Raw genomic sequence first — 17892 nt, forward strand, 5'->3', positions numbered from 1 at the left:
CAGCAGGATAATGCCCGCCCACACACTGCTCGCATCTCCCAACAGGCTCTACGAGGTGTACAGATGCTTCCGTGGCCAGCGTACTCTCCGGATCTCTCACCAATCGAACACGTGTGGGATCTCATTGGACGCCGTTTGCAAACTCTGCCCCAGCCTCGTACGGACGACCAACTGTGGCAAATGGTTGACAGAGAATGGAGACCCATCCCTCAGGACACCATCCGCACTCTTATTGACTCTGTACCTTGACGTGTTTCTGCGTGCATCGCCGCTCGCGGTGGTCCTACATCCTACTGAGTCGATGCCGTGCGCATTGTGTAACCTGCATTTCGGTTTGAAATAAACATCAATTATTCGTCCATGCCGTCTCTGTTTTTTCCCCAACTTTCATCCCTTTCGAACCACTCCTTCTTGGTGTTGCATTTGCTCTGTGTATTATGAATGCGCACCCGGACAACAACGTAAAATAATTTTTATGTAGTAATAAATGAGTAAATGGGAGAAAGAAAAGAATTATAATAATTCAATTCATTAAAATAGGAGAAAAATGTCTATTTTTAATATAATTAAAATCGTGAGAACACACTCAGATTACAAACCACAGTTTGCATTAGAATCAATAAATGACAAATGTTAAAACGGATCCGTGCGTAAAATATTAATTACACAACTGGCCAGCTTTTCTTTGTAAGTAAGTATACAAGAATTAATCTCATTAAACTGAAATTTGTTTCCAGAACCTGTACACAAAGATTTCAATCATCAAGAAACACCGAAACACACTCAATATTTAAGGCAACGATAGCCGACCAAAAATTCCACACGTAAATAATTAAGAGAACACAAGAGAAAATCGCACGAACCCGAATAAAAATATGTCCCCAATAATTTACAATTTACGAAGGAAAACACTTAAAATTACACAGAAAACGAACAATGGTACACACGAAGCATGCATCTTCCCAAAAACAAGCCAACATCTACTTAAAAATACAATAGGCAAGGCCCACACAAAATTAGCGTACCGGAGATAAGATAAAAATATGACACACAATAATGGAAGAAAGAAGAAAAGAAAACACGAACGCGAATAAACTGAGGAGGGAAACCGTAAGTATCTTTAAGGAATGGTTGAAACAAATTTCAGCTTCCTGTGACCATAATATTACAATAATATAATTATAATAGTTTGAATTTAACATTTTCTTCAACCAAATATAAATAGAGGATTTAAAGGCCGGTTATTAAATTTTAATTTTAGGAGGCTCTGGAAAATGGTAATGGCCGAATAAGACCGGAAATAAACCATCCCGTAAGTAATTAAACAATGATCCATTAAGAAAACAATACTAGCACATAACGTCTTTTAAAACATTGACAACAGTCCAACGGATACCACAAATATGAACCAAGAAAAGTAGAAAGATATCCATCAACAAAATTACTGATCATAATAATAAATTTAGGAAAGAGAAAACAGTATCATAACGATAATCACAGTTAAATAAAGGGATGGAATAATTGGCCTTTCACCCGCGCATATACCACGTTCCAGAATTACTCCATGATAATAATTTGGATATAGAACTTTACAAAAATCACGTTAAGTTACATTTTAATATTTAGCAGATACAATTTATATCATTAAAATGTCCTATGAAGAAGAAATTCCAGCTTAGATTAATGAATAAACGGTGGTCAACATGTCCATAAACTATAGGCCTAATTTCAATTACAGCAGCGGAGTAGACACGAAATAATATTAACAGCGTTGCTAAAAACCTTTTATATATATTGTACCGGGAACGCCGCTACGAGAGAAGTCCGAAGTATGTTTATTGAACTTCGCGCGAGGTGGAAGGTATGCAACCCGCCAAACTCAATGACATACGCAGCGAGTGACGTGACCTCCTCGAGCACACTATACGTGACCATATATGCTAATGTCCCAGCTTACCCGCAAAAGTCTATTTTGCGCTCAACTATCGCTATTTCGACACTGCCATCATAAAAACCATTACAATGAACGCAATCTGTCAAGATTTCAGGGAAATGCACCGAATACTTTAGGAGATATAAGGGCAGATAATACCCGGGTTCTAGACACTTCCACGCGAACGGGTATAAAAGGAGGACCACCCGACCTACGAATTCAGTATCTGTCACTCCACCGTCTCTGCGACACGGGTGACGGGAGGAGCATTGTGTGTGCCGAACTTATAGTTGAAAAGTCTTCGAAATCCAAGTGTTGGAACTTCGTTATTTTCTCAAGGTGTCGTGTTGGGACTTTGTCATATTCTTCGAGTGTCACATTGGACTTTGTTATTTTCTTAAAGTGACATAGGAACTTTGTCATATTCTTCGAGTGTCACATTGGACTTTTTTATTTTCTTAAAGTGCCACGTAGGGACTTTGTCATTTTCTTGAAGTGCCGTGTTGGGACTTGGTCATCCGACGGTGATTGAAAGAACTTAGAATTTTCATGAGTGTTGTGTACCACGTTGGAACTTATGTTTCGAATTTATTCGAACTTGTATAGAAATTTTCCGAACTTGTGTCCTACCAACATAAACTTTCGTGTGAACGATATGACTTTTTTTTGAGTGCCCCTCGAATTTACGTTCTGTGAAGAATTTTGAAACTTAGGGACGTTCAAACATTACGTTTAATTGTGAAAATATTCAATACTTTCCAAGTGCTGCATCGGGACTTGTGTTTAGATTCTTATCCTCATTAAAGACTGTGATAACTCAGAATACGCATGTCACGTTCCCAGAGAACATAGAACTTTCCAGCATTTTGAGTGAATCCATAATTCATGAAATTAGACTTTTTTTTAAATATCATTATTCGCTTTGCCTATTGACGGAACAGTTTCAGAGTGTTATTTCATTTATTCAGTTCATTTCCAATGTGCCAATGTGTTCTAAATCTTCAGAAACTATGCGTTAAGAACTGTGGTGACTGTAATCCTACAGAACATTCTGATTTACTGTAAGCTTTTCAAAATCATCCTGTTCTCCGAGTGATTATTGCAGGACGTTTTCGATTCAATGTTAAGAGTGTAGAACAATCATTGAAAGATTGTATCTGTTTAAACAGTGCTATGAATGTGTGGAGTGCCGTGCAGAAAACTCACATATGAATCACATCTCAAATCGAACTCTGAACGTGTGCATCCAGAACTTCGGGACATTTCAGAATTTCGAGACATTCCAGAACTTCTCAGGACTCGGAGTTGCTAACTAGCCACAACAGTTCCATGCTGCTGTACGAAGGGGATATCAACTTGCTTTCAATAATCAATAAATTCAGATTATTAAAAAAATCTTGAAGATTGATAACTATACCCCTCCCTGTACCAACCCCAATGATAAAGCCACTCCCTAGATGGAATCCATGCTCATTAATTTAATATCAAGCGCCTCAAAGATATAAACACTTTTCCGGGTACAATATATATATAATAGATGTCACAGATAGCTTGATACACACATTCTTCTTCTCCAAATAACCGGCAGCAGAACAGTTTCGAAACAATTAAGAAGATACTTGTACTTACATCCTTGGGTGTCCAATTTAATGTAGGTAGTCCAATAGCTTACGTTCTAGCCCATTTTGCAATGAAGAACCCTCCTTCAGATAGTTCGGTCACACTAATATTAAAGAACTGTAAATATGAAACTCACTACAACATTATTGCGCTACAATTAAGGCAAATGCCTTAATTAACGAGGCTATTAGCCTGGTTTATCGGACTCCACTCCAACAACTTTCAATCGCATTTTGTACACAACTCCTCCAAACGCGTCCATCATGGCGATCTGCCGGGAACAGACTGGCGTGTAGGCCAGTCAAGCCGTGCAAGACAGACTGCGCATGCTCAAGTCAAAGATTTGATTACTGCGCCAATGAGGAAAATCGAAGTTATTGCCGTAATAATGGCAAAATATTCATTTTAAATAGGCATAGTTCAGGCATATAAATTAACGGCAATGCAAACAATGGCCGAGAATGGTAGATAAAAGTCCCCACTCACAAATACATATGTCCAACCAATGAGGGTGCCGTAAATTCTCGTCACACATTTAGTTTACGACGCATCGAGTAGTTACGTAATTTGAACAGAAAGGAAAATATACCGGTAATGACATAAAGATACCGGTATATGTGTGCATGTATCTGAAAAGGGACTCGTTCTGGGGTTAAGTCTCCTTCTAGACTATCGATACTTTGATAAAGTATGGCAACAAATGGATCGTTTCCTTTAAAAGATCATTCAAGACCAGCTACAATGTTATCAGACCTGAACACACATAGACAGGATGAAGCCGAACTCCATCGAAAAACTTTCAGAAATTGTTCAGGGTAATCTTCTGTGTATATTGGTAGAATGCACCCGCGGTCTCCGGTGGCTCGTTATAGAGTAGAACCGGTAATTAAATTATGATTTATTTGGTTTTATTACCGAAAAAACCTTATTTCTATGAAAATACCTTCACAAAAAATGCCTGCAATATTCAATAACCAAAACGTACAACACGAAACAGAGTAATGCGATAACCCTCTGTCAAAACACGTACACTTTTATCACAGTGTGTTCAATATGTTCTGTCATTGTACTGTTTTAAAGGTAACAATTCCATGTCGTTGGCTTCCAGCACGTTAAAGAACTCCTGCGGGATATAATTCCCACGTCCCGGCGTCTGTCAAGAACTGGCATTTAGGACGGACGTAAAACAAATAACATTATTATGATTACACTGAGTTACAAAATGAAATTTTTTCAAGGCTTTTAGTTTTGATGGGTGATTGTAATGTAGTTTTACCTTCTGTTTATGAATCTGAAATCAAATTTTTTGAATCATGTAAGGATTTCACAGAATTTCAAATTAAGTATTTACTTAATCTATATTATCACTTACAGCGAAGTTTGGGAATTAAACACCAGTAAAGTAACTATAACTAACTTAAAATAAAAATAATCCAGAAAACAATTTATTATTTACCTTGTTTGTGAACATATAGAATTAAATTCTACAAATCGCAAGCCTGGGATACTGTTTCCATGACTTAAACTCTCTTCCTTTTGTTGCTGAAGTGTGATCTTCTGACGTGTTGCAACTCCGGATTGTCCCTCTTCATAGTCAGCTAACTTCACAGCATTCCACCTGCTCTGATAACGTGTTTCTGTCTCTTTCATGTCCTGGTGGAACCGCTCCCCATGCTCTTCACTAAAATCTCCTAAGTTTTCGGGGAAAAGTCGAGGTGAATATGAAGGAAATGTAGCTTGATACTCATATTACAACCTACATTTTTCATATCCATCAACATATCTTCTACGATTTCTTATAATCCGGGTGCTTCCTGTTCCCCCCCAAAAAACCATTTATCACATTCTTGAAACCTATCCAAGCCAATCTTGCCTCAAAGGTCATCAACGTCTCAAATTGTTCATCTGTCGTAAGGCTGCATATCTGTGGTCCCACAATGATTCCTTATTTCAGTTTCGCATCAGACAGGAAGGAGAATTTCTGACAGATGTACTTAAAACAGTTACCAACTTTTATCAATCCCTTTACGAAATTTTTCATGATCCCTAGTTTAATATGGAGAGGTGGCAGAATGATTTTTTTCTCGTTTCAACAAACATGATCTTGTTATATTCTTGTCTCCTGGATCCATTGTTTTCTAGATGTCCATTCCTTTCTAACCCAGTGTGCATCACGTCTACGGCTGTCCCACAGGCAGAGGAAACATGGATACTTTGTGTTACCTGACTGTTGTCCAAGAAGCATTCCTATAACTTTTAGATCACCACATACAATCCATTCGTGCTCTGAATACTTAATTGCTGTTAATAACATTGCAAGGCTTTCATAGTTTTCCTTCAAGACGTAATTATACGCTACAGGTATCGAACCATACTTATTGGTGATGTGTGAGAGTACAGCTTTCATATTGTTTACGGTTCCATCGATAAATAACAACCATTCATTCTTGTTGTATGTAATTCCGTATTTTGATACTACTCCCTCAGCGTTCTTACAGTAAACAAGAGGACCCTCTTCAGTGAAGTACTCACGAAATTCTTCTTCTCTTGTTCGGTACCGGTACCAGGAAAATGCTGTACCTGGAGCTAGCGGTCTTTTATCCTTTAAACGAGAACCCAACATTTGTGACAACTAGGTACTTTGAAAGACGCAGATCTCTTACCAAGTCATTTAGTTCACATTGAGTGAACAACTCAGGTTGTAGCTCTTCTGTAGTTATCAAGATTTCATCGCTGTCGCTAGAACCAGACGATGATGATGACGATGATGATTACGGTGTTGCTGGTGGGTTACGCACAGGAATGTCAGGTCCATGTGGTACAGGTCTGATTGCTGATTTCAGGTTCGGGTATGCAATGCTTTTAATACTTTTCTTGTTATGGCCTTCAACTTTTACCATACAAAAATGACAATCATCGGTGTGATTTGTTTGCTCTCTCCACACCATCGGAATTCCAAAAGGTAACGACTTCTGTTTCCCTTGAGTCCATTTTCTTAATCCCGTAACACACGTATGACACACGCTGTGTGGCGCAAACCTTTTATCTTGGTCGCCTAATACTTGACGCCGGAATATGCCAGGTAAGCTTTCTTTACGAATGAGGTTAAGTTTGTAATGACACAGAGTCTTGAACTACTTTTCTTTACTATTTAAGGTTTTTTGTTTGTTGAAGTTGGTAACATTTATGTACATAGCAATAAGCTTGTTAATCTTGTTTAATGATGTGTTTTCGATAGTGTCGGTGTAAACATTTAAAGTAATAAAAGGTCTAGGTGGACGTGAATATTATATTGGACCACATCCAGACAATAATATTAACAAGAGTGGTACATACTGGTGACCCCGACGTGATCTAGAGAAGATATGGCGAATAACGAAAGCGTACCCGAAGATCGACCAGAAGCAAATAAGGTTAGCGTAAAATTCTACCTTTTTGGACAGAGAGACCGGAAATATGGTTTTATCAAGTGGAGGCTCAGTTTAGTATTTGTAAAATTAAGGCAGAAGAAACTAAATTTAACCATTTAGTGTCTCAACTAGATCCTAAATATATAGAAAATATATGGGACATTATTAAGGGTAGTGATGTGAACAGATACTCGTTGGCTAAGGAACGACTATTAAATATATTTAAGGAAAGTGAGGATAAACGCATTAAGAGACTAGTTACTGGAATTGAGTTAGGAGACCAGAAGCCTAGTCAGTTATTGCGCAAAATGCAAGCTTTAGCCGGAGTAGATGTGTCGGATAAGGTCTTAAAAACTATGCGGTTAGAAAACTCCCTGATTCTATTAAGAACATTTTGACTGTTAGTCATGAAGGACTTGATAAAGTGGCTATCATGGCCGATAAAATAATGGAAATGAATCCCCGTCATGAATCATATTCAGTCAAACATGGTGACCGGGAACAACATCCTGCCTTCCCTGTTACGATGGACGACATCATGGCTCGAATTTCGGGACTGGAGGAACAAATATCTTCATTATCCATCGGTCATCAGAGTAGATCTCAGCATAGGGGCGAACATCGCCGTCGTAGCAATAGCCGTAGTAAATCCAGGAAGAGGTTTAACCCCGGAGGAAAATATTGCTACTACCATTTTCGATTTGGACGCCACTGTAAACCAGAAAAATGTACTCCTCCATATAGTTGGTCAGGTCAGGGAAACGGGAAATCGCAACTGAATTAGCGGCGAATTCCGCTGCTCAAGTCAATAGTCTCAAAACTCGCCTATTTGTCACGGACAAAAAATCGGGATTGCAATTTTTAGTGGACAGTGGGGCTGATGTCTCACTGGTACCAGCTACACCGAAATCTGTAATTGATTTGAATTATAAATTATATGCTGCTAACGGGACCGAAATTCCTACATTCGGAATTGAACTACGTACCATTGATTTAGGACTTCGACGGCGTTTCCAGTGGCCATTTATTGTAGAAAATGTCAATAAGGCCATATTGGGAGCTGATTTTCTGAGTAAATTCCAATTACTAGTGGATGTGCGCAACAAGGGTTTGATAGATGGTGTAACCAAGCTCTGCACTGAGGGTGAAGTTATGCCAATCTCAGAAGAAAATTCTGTCAGTTCTATGAGTCAAAACATTAAATTTTCAGACCTATTGTTGCAGTACCCAGATATAGCTAAGCCGAATTTAATTCCTGCAGAAATTAAGCATGATATCAAACACCATATTACCACTGAAGTTCCACCCGTGTTTTCTAGGGCTAGACAGCTAGATCCAAAACGTATGGAAGAGACAAAACAAGAATTCAAATTCATGATAGACAATGGAATTATTAGGCCATCTAAATCCTCATGGGCTAGTCCTCTTCACATGGTTCCCAAAAAGGACGGCGCAGTACGCCCATGTGTTCATTATAGGCGATTAAATGAAAGAACAGTTCCAGACCGTTACCCTGTTCCCAGGATAGAAGATTTCCACTGTATCCTGCAAGGCAAGAAAATATTTTCCAAAATTGATCTATTCAAAGCATACTTTCAGATACCTTCAGCTGAAGAAGATAAGCCTAAGACTGATATCATCACACCGTTTGGACTATATGAATTTAACGTTATGAGTTTTGGCCTTCGAAATGCACCTTCAACATTTCAGCGATTTATAAACGAAGTTCTGTATGGAGTGGATTTCGTGTTCCCGTACTTGGATGATATTTTAACTGCATCAGCCAGTATAGAATAGCATAAATGTCACATCTACAACTAGTCCTGGAACGACTTTCTAGGTATGGACTTCGTATCAATATCTCAAAGTCAGTATTTGGAGTAAATGAATTAGGCTTCCTTGGATATTGGATAACACCAGAGGGCTCTCGTCCCCTACCTCAGAAAGTGCAAGCAATTTTGGATTACAAGTTACCTGACAAAATCCATGAGCTCCGTACGTTTCTTGGTGTAGTCACTACTACAGACGTTACCTGACGTTACCTGAAAGACGCTGCACAAACTCAAGCCGTTCTGCACGACTACCTTAAGGGAGCAAGAAAGAAGGATAATAGACATATTCAGTGGACTGAGGAAGCGAAGAAAATGTTTGAAAAGTGTAAATATGATATCGCAAATTCAGCATTATTAGCTTTTCCTGACCCTGACCTGCCTCTAGCACTGTTCACTGATGCATCAGATTTTGCGATTGGTTCTGTACTCCAGCAATTGGAAAATGGAAGTTGGAGACCGATTTCATTCTTTTCACAGAAGCTGGGTCAGTCACAGAAGGTTTATAGTACCTACGACCGAGAATTGTTGGGAATTTATCTTTCTGTAAAGAAGTTCAAACATCTACTGGAGGGTCTTCACTGACCACAAGCCGCTCACGTTTGCTTTCAAGCAAAGAAACGAAAAGGCATCTCCTAGGCAGATGAGACAACTGCAGTACATATCGCAGTTTTCAACCGATATTCGTCATGTCAGTGGTCAAGACAACATTGTTGCCGACGCATTATCTAGAGTTGATGCAGTATCAATAATGGACTATGACAAGATTGCTAAAAGCCAGCTTCAAGATGAAAAATTGCAGCAACTTCGGAATGACAATAAATCCCTACATTTTAAGCAATATCGGCTTCCATCAGGAGTAAAGCTTTGGTGCGACACTTTCACTGCAAATATCAGACCTTATATTCCGAAGCCATTTCGTCGCCAAATATTTCTGCATTTACATGGTTTCGCTCATCCTGGAATAAAGACTACAGTGAAGATGCTAACTACTCGATTTATTTGGCCTAGCATAAGAAGTGATGAACGACAATGGACTAGATCCTGTATCAGCTGCCAGAAAACAAAGACCACTCGACATACTAAATCGCAACTTGAAGAATATGAGGAGCCTGATGATCGCTTCTGTGTTGTACACATTGACCTCATCGGACCACTGCCACCCTCCAATGGCATGACCTACTGTTTAACCTGTATTGACCGCTTCACTTCCTGGATGGAAGTTATCCCCCTTGAAGATGCAACAGCGGAAAAGGTGTCGAAAGCTTTCTACCATCACTGGATTGCAAGATTCGGCGTTCCGTTACGTGTAGTCACTGATCGAGGAGCACAGTTCAGATCTCAATTGTTTCAAAACTTGGCTATAATTTGTGGGGATAAAACTTCAACATACTACACCATATCATCCCCAGTGTAATGAGAGACTGCATAGGACTCTGAAGTCAGCTATCAAGGCCCATAATACCACTAAATGGACAGAAATCTTACCTACTGTCTTACTAGGATTGCGGACTGCGCTTCGAGAAACGTCAAGCCACTCAATTGCACAGATGGTATATGGGAAAACTATCAAATTTCCAGGTGAATTTTTTGAAGATCTACAGAGCTGTACTCATGTATTTCCAAGATGTGACAGGGTCAGAAAACCCTTAGAACCCGTTTATGAGGGCCCTTTCCCTGTTATAACATGGCACGAGAAATATTTCACCATTAAGATCAAGGGAAAACTTGCTAATCTATCAGTGGACAGACTGAAACCAGCTTACATGTTGCAGGAACAAGATGGTTCATCTGAGAGCAACCCTATACATTTTCCAAAGGACACCCAACCTCAACACACTGTTGATAAGTCAGCGTCAACCACCAGAGTGTCAAAGTCAGTCAGAACAATAAAATTTCCTGCTCGCTTCTTAGAGCAAGTTGTTCATTTTAAGAATTAGTGACTAGTATCATCAAGAATTTATTTTTTAAAAAACAGTACTTTATTGTGTTATGTGTATTTATTTTTGTGTTTTTTACAGACACTCTCCTCACTAACATGAACTATAATTTGTTCGTAACACAGTTACTGGAGGGGGAGTAGTGTAAGGACACAGAGTCTTGAACTACTTTTCTTTACTATTTGTGGTTTTTTGTTTGTTGAAGTTGGTAACAAATATGTACATAGCAACAAGCTTGTTAATCTTGTTTAATGATGTGTTTTCAATAGTGTCGGTGTAAACATTTAAAGTAATAAAAGGTCTAGGTGGACGTGAATATTATATTGGACCACATCCAGACAATAATATTAACAAGAGTGGTACAAGTTCTCTCTTCTCGATTTCAAATTCAATGAACCGCAAATGAAACAAAAGGAGTTGGGATTGTTTACACACTGTCGTCTTGAGGAACTCGCCATTTGTAGACTGATTTGCACTTGTAATATGCATTAAATAGCTATTTAGAGCACGTTTCCAAACGAAACTAAACCAGTTGCAGTGTTCCTCTGTAAACATAGACATCAGAATATCGAATTTGCCGCAATTGATCGTTTTCGATTACTCTACTGTACATATTTTATCGATCAGTGCACATTGTTACGCGCGAATTAAAAAAGGAAAATTACGTAATTACATAAAACTGTAGGTGTTACAGGAAATATTTGTAAACAGCTCTAAAAAAGCTCTAAAAAGAGATCTAAATACACCCATTTTCATGTAAAGCCCGAAATTGATGTTCATCATCATCATCATCTGTTTACCCTCCAGGTTCGGTTTTTCCCTCGGACTTAGCGAGGGATCCCACCTCTACCGCCTCAGAGCTTCAGACTCTTGGTCGGGGGATACTACTGGGGAGTATGACCAGTACCTCGCCTTGTGGAGGGATGGGAAGATTGGAAGGGATAGGCAAGGAAGAGAGAAGGAAGCGGCCGTGGCCTTAAGTTAGGTACCACCCCGGCATTCGCCTGGAGGAGAAGTGGGAAACTACGGAAAACCACTTCCAGGATGGCTGAGGTGGGAATCGAACCCACCTCTACTCAGTTGACCTCCCGAGGCTGAGTGGACCCCATTCCAGCCCTCGTACCACTTTTCAAATTTCGTGGCAGAGCCGGGAATCGAACCCGGGCCTCCGGGGGTGGAAGCTAATCACGCTAACCACTACACCACAGAGGCGGACGAAATTGATGTTACCCAGTGTTATTATTCTCAGTGCAATTGAGATACAAAGCTAACTGATCTGATGACATGGCCACGAGGTAATCAGGTTTGTTTGCATTATGATTGGTTAATATTGCATGTGTTCAAGTGGAAGATATTTTCTTATCTATTGGTTATTTTGTATATTCAATAATGTTAAAATTACTTCTATAAGCGATTTGGTTGTTTGTGCACGAATAGGCGCGAGTTTGGTAGCCGAAACTCCGATTGCAAAACGAAAACAAACAAAAAATATTTGAAGACGAGATTCAAACCACCACAAATCGTAGTGGAGGATAATGCCCAACGATTTAACCAAACGAATCACGCTGACAGCTCGTATCCACCGTTTATTAATTATTTCTGTTTCTACCACATTCGTCCTGGCTGAGGTCCAGTTGAAGCGTGCCTCGAGATGCATCGAGATAGTGACGTCAGGCTCCAGTATTAGCGCTGTTAACGGAGCGGTTGTTTACGGAGCGGAGGCTCCGGGCGCTTTCAATCGGTGCCTCCGGAGAACCTCCGATTGAATTACAAGCGCGTACTTTAAACTTGGTACGGGAGAAATGAACGAGCATTTGTACAGGAATTTATAACTTGTCCCTAGTAATGTGAGACCGGGCGAGTTGGCCGTGCGTGTAGAGGCGCGCGGCTGTGAGCTTGCATCCGGGAGATAGTAGGTTCGAATCCCACTATCGGCAGCCCTGAAAATGGTTTTCCGTGGTTTCCCATTTTCACACCAGGCAAATGCTGGGGCTGTACCTTAATTAAGGCCACGGCCGCTTCCTTCCAACTCCTAGGCCTTTCCTATCCCATCGTCGCCATAAGACCTATCTGTGTCGGTGCGACGTAAAGCCCCTAGCAAAAAAAAAAAATGTAATGTGAGAAACTACGCCCCTCCGTGAATACTTTAGTTATTTGGCGATATTACAGATAGCATTTTACGTACAAACATAATAATTATGTAACAGAACCTCCGATTGAATTACAAGCGCGTAGTGTGAACGTGATACGGGAGAAATGAACTAGCATTTTCTCAGGAACTTATAACTTGTCGCTACTATTGTGCGAAACTAGGCCCCTCAGTTAATACCTTAATTATTTGGCGATATTGCACATAGCATTCTTACGTACAAACGTAATTATGTATCAGAACCTCCGATTGAATGTCAAGCGCGTAGTGTGAACTTGGTACGGGAGAAATGAACGAGCATTTTCACAGGATTTATAACTAGTCACTATTGTCGTGAGAAACTATGCCCCTCAGTTTATACTGGTACCCTTATTATTGGACGATATTACAGATAGCATTCTTACGTACAAGCGTTGAATGACCGAGCTCGATAGCTGCAGTCGCTTAAGTGCGGCCAGTGTCCAGTATTCGGGAGATAGTAGGTTCGAACCCCACTGTCGGCAGCCCTGAAAATGGTTTTCCGTGGTTTCCCATTTTTTTGCTAGTTGCAATTTTTTTGCTAAGGGCTTTACGTCGCACCGACACAGATAGGTGTTATGGCGACGATGGGACAGGAAAGGCCTAGGAGTTGGAAGGAAGCGGCCGTGGCCTTAATTAAGGTACAGCCCCAGCATTTGCCTGGTGTGAAAATGGGAAACCACGGAAAACCATTTTCAGGGCTGCCGATAGTGGGGTTCGAACCTACTGTCTCCCGAATACTGGATACTGGCCGCATTTAAGCGACTGCATCCATCGAGCTCGGTAGGTTTCCCATTTTCACACCAGGCAAATGCTGGGGCTGTACCTTAATAAAGGCCACGACCGCTTCGTTCCCACTCCTAGCCCTTCCCTGTCCCATCGTCGCTATAAGACCTATCTGTGTCTGTGCGACGAAAAAATAACAAACCATTGAATGACAAGCGCGTAGTGTGAATTTGATACGGGAGGAATGAACGAGCATTTTCACAGAAATTTATAACTTGTCGCTATTACTGCGCGAAACTACACTCCTTCTTTAACTTTTTTAAATGCTATATGCTCGGGGCGTCCACCTTTGAAGATATTTTGCCTCTGCTTGCACCGTATGTGAGGAAACCTGCGTGTAATATGTAAATGGCGGTAGTGTAAAGTGTTGAATGTGTGGAAAGGAACGTTAAGGATGACACAAATACCCAGTCCCCAGACCAGGGATGTTAATAATTCAAACAAAAAACCCTGACCCGGCCGGGAATCGAACCCGAGGCCGCCGGGTGCCAGGCGGACGCGTTGCCACCTACACCGCCAGGCCGGTGTTTACGAGTTATTTGTGCCATGTTTTACAGCGCAGCACTTAGAGACTTGAACCGCTTGAACTCCTCCGTCCGCTCGTATATAATCATCCCTTCCTTCTGCACGTCTTTCGCGTTTCTTACATATGTACAGAAATTAAAAGCGAATTCAAATTTAACTTGAAACTACTGTATTCTAGCACCAATATAATGGCAATATTTCCATAATAATAATAATAATAATAATAATAACAACAACACCGCCTCTGTGGTGTAGTGGTTAGCGTGATTAGCTGCCACCCCCGGAGGTCCGGGTTCGATTCCCGGCTCTGCCACGAAATTTGAAAAGTGGTACGAGGGCTGGAACGGGGTCCACTCAGCCTCGGGAGGTCAACTGAGTAGAGGTGGGTTCGATTCCCACCTCAGCCATCCTCGAAGTGGTTTTCCGTGGTTTCCCACTTCACCTCCAGGCGAATGCCGGGATGGTACTTAACTTAAGGCCACGGCCGCTTCCTTCCCTCTTCCTTGTCTATCCCTTCCAATCTTCCCCATCCTCCGCAAGGCCCCTGTTCAACATAGCAGGTGAGGCCGCCTGGGCGAGGTACTGGTCATTCTCCCCAGTTGTATCCCCCGACCAAGAGTCTGAAGCTCCAGGACACTGCTCTTGAGGCGGTAGAGGTGGGATCCCTCGCTGAGTCCGAGGGAAAAACCGAACCTGGAGGGTAAACAGATGATGATGATGATAATAATAAACGGAGTGTGCTGTGTAAGTTCTGCACAGGTAGGGCCTGCACTTTTCTGAGAAACAACTGAACCTATTTAGACATATCGTTTGTTGTATCTACAGGTATATGTGGTATGTATTATATGTCGATTCTTCTTCTTCGCGGGTGCGAACTGTGTCGCACATGTGGATTTGGCCCTGTTTTACGGCCGGAGGCCTTTCCTGACGCCCACCCTATATGAAAGGATGTAATCACTATTGCATGTTTCTGTGGTGGTTGGTAGTGTAGTATGTTGTGTGAATATGAAGAGGAAAGTGTTGGGACAAACACAAACACCCAGTCCCCGGGCTAGAAGAATTAATCAGATACGATTAAAATCCCGAACCCGGGACCCTCTGAACCGAAGGCCAGTACGCTGACCGTTCAGCCAACGAGTCGGACATGTATTATATGTCGATATAATTACATTTTCTTGATAACAAATGAGAGGATGCATTATTCTTTGTTAAGGGGTATTGTATGGAATACCGGTGATATAAATCAATTTTTGTGTATGTAGGTATAGGTAACGATTTTTATAGGGCGCCTACATTCATGGACGTACGTTTGAAATTACAGCCCACTAAGTACTTACACTCGGAGCTACTGTTGCGAATAGGAGGCGGCCCTCCGGTTGAGCTCCGTAACTGCTTTGCCTCCGTCGGTAGTACCGGAGATCACCGGAGGAGCGCTGTAATCGTATTATCCGATTCAATCAACAGGAGGTCCGCCTCCTCTTCACAACGCTATCCATCCAGTATCTCAAACGAGAGTTATGCCTATGGCTACGTGGACCTCGAAGATGCATCGAGCGTAGTGACGTATTTCGAGTATCTCGAACGAGAGTTTTGCTCACTATCTGACATACACCGTGATCGTGTAATTAAACAATTGTTAATTTAAACTTCAGGTACCGGTAACCTAGAAGCCATTGGTAGTATCTCTTCACACTTGTCGATCGGTAAGCTGAAAATAAATGCACGTTCGGTAATTATAGTGCAATAAAAATTCGAGCTCAGTTAGCAGTGCAATGACTAAGAGGCTTCATCGGTGTTAAAAATTCAGCGCTTATCCCGCCAAATTAACTTTACAGATCTTAATATAGATCAAGTGGGTAGCGCCCTACCCTAGGCACTCCAGTATATAACACACAACTTCGCGAAGAAATATATATGAATTGTACCTTAAAATCCTTTTAGAAGAGAGATGTGTTCATTACCAATGCCAGGGACCCACCAACCCTCCCAAAAATGTATATTTACTTTTATAACAGAACGAAAGTTTTCACGCGCCATGCACCATTAGCCGGCCAGCTACGACTTATAGAGCATTAATGATCGAAGAGCAACGAGCACGGCCATTGGCCGAAGGGGGCCACACTCCCTTCGAGAGGCTCTTAACTATCGCCGCGGCGCATACTGCCCGCACGGCAAGAAAGAAAGTAATTTAGTGGTTGTAACCTAAAACGAATTTCGCAACAGTCCGCTGGACATTTCCTTAATAGTTGGCAACAATTCGGAGATCGCTGACAGATCGTACAGGACGCTTCTATCGGCAATGCTGTAAACTAAAAATAAAAGAGCATCACCGGCCGCGGAGCTTCCGTGTAGGTGTACAGTAGGAATGGGCTGCGAACGGAGTCGCGAAGAGTCGAGACTGCTACCTCTGGAACCGACACTCTCGACTCCAGTGTCGACTCCACTGATCCACTAACGCCATCTAACAAGTATTGTCGGAACTGCTTGGAATTATAGTTCCACGTTCGTCTCTTGGTAACTTGTGATACGATGAATACAAGATGATTTTATTAGCCAGCAAACATTAAATATTGTTTCGGGATTTTATCATCGTTGGTGTTAATGTTGTAGGTCTATTTTGGTGACGATGATGATAAAGATGACGATAAGAGCAGTGGTAATAATAATCTGACAGTATACGTTTACATAATCGCCAATATTATCTTCAGTCAGTTCAGCCCTGCGGTGTAGGGAGCAAAGCGTCCGCCTGTCACCCGGCGGCCTCGGGCTCGATTCTCGGCCGGGTTGGATTTTTTAAATGTAAATGATTAATATCCCTAGCCTGGGGCATAAAACAGAAAAAATAGAAGCGAGTGCTTAGAGTATGATTTTACAACAAATATTTTACCAAACATTGTGCGTCATAACAGCCACCTCCGCAGTCTAGGGAGGCCCCGGGATCGATTCCTGCCAGGTCAGGGATTTTTACCTGTATCTCAGGTTTCGAGATGACGGTGAGGTAGAGACCGGCTCTAGAAAGCCAAGAATAACGGTCGAGAGGATTCGTCGTGCTGAACACACGTCACCTCGTAATCTACTGGCCTTCGAGCTGGGCAGAGGTCACTTGGTAGGCCTTGGCTGTCGCGAAAAAGGGCTTTTGTGTATAGTAATAATAATAATAATGTCCGCCTCTGTGGTGTAGTGGTTAGCGTGATTAGCTGCCAGCCCCGGAGGGCCGGGTTCGATTCCCGGCTCTGCCACGAAATTTGAAAAGTGGTATGAGGGCTGGAACGGGGTCCACTCAGCCTCGGGAGGTCATCTGAGTAGAGGTGGGTTCGATTCCCACCTCAGCCATCCTGGATGTGGTTTTCCGTGGTTTCCCACTTCTCCTCCAGGCGAATGCCGGGATGGTACCTAACATAAGGCCATGGCCGCTTCCTTCCCTCTTCCTTGCCTATCCCTTCCAATCTTCCCATCCCTCCACAAGGCCCCTGTTTAGCATAGCAGGTGAGGCCGCCTAGGCGAGGTACTGGTCATTCTCCCCAGTTGTATCCCGGACCAAGAGTCTGAAGCTCCAGGACACTGCCCTTGAGGCGGTATAGGTGGGATCCCTTGCTGTGTCCGAGGGAAAAGCCGACCCTGAAGGGTAAACACATGAATAATAATAATAATAATAATAATAATAATAATAATAATAATAATA

Source organism: Anabrus simplex, chromosome 13 (assembly GCF_040414725.1).
Source record: "Anabrus simplex isolate iqAnaSimp1 chromosome 13, ASM4041472v1, whole genome shotgun sequence".
Lineage (NCBI taxonomy): Eukaryota > Metazoa > Arthropoda > Insecta > Orthoptera > Tettigoniidae > Anabrus > Anabrus simplex.